The sequence below is a fragment of the Euphorbia lathyris genome, chromosome 7, assembly GCF_963576675.1.
Source record: "Euphorbia lathyris chromosome 7, ddEupLath1.1, whole genome shotgun sequence".
Classification (NCBI taxonomy): Eukaryota; Viridiplantae; Streptophyta; class Magnoliopsida; order Malpighiales; family Euphorbiaceae; genus Euphorbia; species Euphorbia lathyris.
In genome coordinates, this window is record NC_088916.1 from 52,788,422 (window position 1) to 52,792,258 (window position 3,837).

A 3,837-nucleotide genomic window follows, 5' to 3' on the forward strand; every position below is an offset into this window, starting at 1 on the left:
TTGGGAATTAACACTTAAGGTCAGCTTCCAACTTAGCACTCTGATTACTCAGTGTCAGCTTATACAATTTATATCCTGAGTAATTTAAGCAAACAGCACATACATATATATTGAGAGAAAGGGTTAGAAATTACTCAGTAGATTTATCCTGGTTCGGCCTCACCGCCTACGTCCAGTCCCCAGAGTCCTTCCGGGCTTTTTCAATCCAATACTGAGCTCTTTAAAGGTAGAGCACAAACCATTTACAAAGCAGTTGAGTATGCAAGAGTACCGTCCTCTATTCGTCTACTCAACCCCACTAAGCGCTATAACTGAACACTTAGATTTTCTTTACCGCTGAGTACTAAACTGAGTACTCAGCACCACTCTCTCAATTTTTATAATTGATACAAACTTGTTCTTTCTAGATGAAGAACAATTTAGATGAATACAAATTCAATCTAGCTTTTACATAGAGATAGAAATTTTGTGTAAGATATTTTTCTTGTTTGAATGTGCTTTGTATGTATACTCTTTTTCTTTTTGTATTTCGGCTAAGGATCCAAGTGAAGCACTTGTCCTTTTATAGTGAATTCCTGATGCAGCAATCATTTGAATCTGGAAGTATCCATTGAATTCAAACGGCTCCTTGCGTCATTCACTGGTTAGCATACAGATTTTGCAGGCCAATCCTGTCGTCTGAAATTAGCAGGCGTTAGGCTTGTCTTCTTCCGCTAGGTTCATCTTCGAGTGCCAGTTTCATCTTTTAGCTAACGACCAGTTGACCCATGCGTCTCGAAACTGTCTCCGTGCATAATTCCAAAGCTTCTGTATTGGTGCAGACAGTTGTCGGATCTTGTCTTTTTGCAAACGGATCATTCACGCTGTCCTGAAGAACACTCATCTTGACTTTAATAGCCGTTGTCTTTGAACTTAGTCTCTGACGACACTGACTTGCATCCTACTCAGCTTCCATGATCAGCTTCGTCTGCAAGCTTTAGTTTAGAGGAAGACTTCTCTTCTTTGATGCTGAGTTGTGTTCCACTCAGCTTCTTTGGTCAGCTTCATCTTCAAGCGTTTGTTCTAAAGATGACTTTTCTTCTATTATGCTGAGTTCTTTTCTACTCAGCTTCTGTGCCTTGTGCTGGCTTCATTATGTCGTACTTTTTATTTCTGTTCTCTTATAATTATACTTAATATTGAACAAACACATTAGTACAATTAAATCAAAGCACTTAAATTTAATTGCCCCTTAATCGTGGATTAACTTAAATAATTTTGTCAAATCAAAATCATGTCGAAAGGTGTTTCAAAAAACTCCCCCATTTTGATGTTGGAAAAAGTATTTAATTGTGGAACTCAGCATCGAGATTCCCCATGATTGATTTGTCTTTTATTCTTCTGAAGTTACCCCCCATAAGGGTTGCATCTATTGACTCAATATAACTCTAAACCTTCTAAGGTTTAATCGAGTGAAATTAAGACATGCCTTTACTGACTTAGTTCAATTCTAGACCTTCCAAGATCTAATTCAGATGAACCTAGGTCAGCTTTCAGAAGATGGTCAATATATGGAACATATCATTGTTACTCAGTGTTGCACATATGTATCAGAGTTATTGTATAGATATCAGAGTTATGTGTGCTGAGTATATTTTACTTGTATTTTCCTTATGTTCACAATACTTAGTTCAATGTTTAATTTAAGTATGACAGATCAGCATAGAATCATAATAGGTAAGCATCGCATATAGATAAGTCAGTTTGGATAAAAAGATGCTTATAATAGATAGTCAGCACAACAAAAATAGAGCACGCCAAAAGTTACAAGTCTAAGGCTATTTTCAATCTATCTCTTTATATTGACTTGAAGCTTGCCTTTGCCTTTGGCAGTTCGTTGTTGCTGACTTGGATTTCTTGGGTCAGCAGAAGATGGACCAGGCTTCTGCTGAGTTCCGGTGATCTCCCCCATTCTCTGCTGAGTTTCAGCAGTGCGTTCTTTCTCCCCCGTTTTGCCAGCATCGGAATTGGGAGGAGGAGGAAAGAAAGTTCCATGTTGAACAACACGAGATAGTTTTGATGAGTACATTTGGAGCTGACTCGTACTTTCCCGAAGACCATCGAAGACTGCCCGTGCCATCGGCCATAGTGGAAGCGGGGATCTTGATGTTGGCACTGAGCATACTTAAAAGATACTTTTGAGATTTCTCGATCCAAGTTATAGATTCTGTCATTTTGGCATAAGACTGGTGATACACCCTGAGAAGGGCAGTGTCATATTGATGACGTTGAACGTTGGTGTGCCGAACCTGCTTAAGGGTAGACTGAGTGCATTGCAGAATCTCATTAGTCTTCACGAGGTCAGTGTCCATTTCCTGTTTATTCAGGTTGAGTAGGCGAACGACTTCACTAATTTGTTCGATGGAACACTGAGAGGAGGAGGAGATAAGCTCACGAGCTCCGGTCAGCTCAGAGGTCAACTGGGAAAAATGTTGATTTACCTCAGCGGAGGTTGCATATGTTGAGTTCGCAGCTGATAAGGCATTGAGTTGACCTTGGATGGCGTCCATATGAGTTACCATCATCAGCTGGAGTTCAGCCAGCTTCACTATTGATTCTTGCTTGAGTTGTTGAGATTGAAAGGATGTCATGACACTCAGTAAGTCCTTGAGACCCTTGATTTCAGTTAAAAGTTGAGTGACAGAAGAGAGTTGTGTTGGCTCAACATTAACGGACCCAGCAGCATTGGCATTAGTTTGATGAATATCCTGAAGTAAGGCTTGAGCTAAGTCAATGATTTTTCGTCCAGACTCAGTAGCATGCAAGTAAGCATAAGATTCATCATTTTATGGTTCAGAGGTCGGAATATGAGTAGCACCGGATGGAGGAGGTGTTTGGTGCTGTCCCGAAACAGATGTGCCAGCGTGGTCAGCAGCTGGACTTTTAGTCAGGTCACCAGCAGGAACTGACTGGTTATCATTCTACGTTAAAGGATTTGGAAGAGGTGGATCAGCAGAGATATTGACTTGCTCAGGGTCAGTCTGAAACTGAGTGTTTGCGGAAGGTTGGGGTAGTTCAGAGCTGACTTGAGCAGGATTTTCCTTTGCTAACTCTTTGTCTTGAGCAGCAGGAACTTCGAGCACTTGCTCGGCAGGAATAGGACCTTAAGGAGCTTTAGGATCGACTTGTTCCTCAGCTTGAGAAACAGAGGCTTGCTTTTACTTGAGTTGGTCTGGGGTTGGCTCAATGACAGTGGAGAAGAATTGAAACTGGAGTTTGGTGAGGGCAGTGATTGGTTCCCTTAGTGGAGAATCGTCCAGAAGGTCGATGACTGGAGATTTCTGAGCCTTTCATTTGAGTCGTTTTCCTGTGCTGTCCTTGTTGGTTTGAGAAGGGGGTCAGCAGCAATAGAGTCGAGTGACTCAGAGGCAGAGATAGGACCAAGGTCAGCATCAAGGCCTTCCACAACCTTGTCCTGTGCTGGTTGCTCAGTTTGATTCTTAGTCTGCTCAGCATCAACACTGTTATTTTGCTCAGAAGCAACTTCCTCACTTGGCTCAGCAGAGCCTGTCTTGTCAGCATGAAACTGACCTCCAATATCACCCAGTTCTTCTTCTTGGTTAGTAGGAGTTTTCTCAAGATCAATTTCTTGACTTCTCACAAAGTGTGAGTCTTCAGAGATTACAAAGTCAAGAGGAGGTGCATCAATCGGCTTTAACCCAGAAGTCTTCTTCTTCTTTCTCAAAGGTTGCTCAGGGGTTTCCTCACATTCTTCCTCAGGCTCAACTTGCCTTTTCTATTTCTCTGCTGACTTAGGTTCATCTTGAGTTTGTGCAGCATCAATTTTGCTGGAGATTA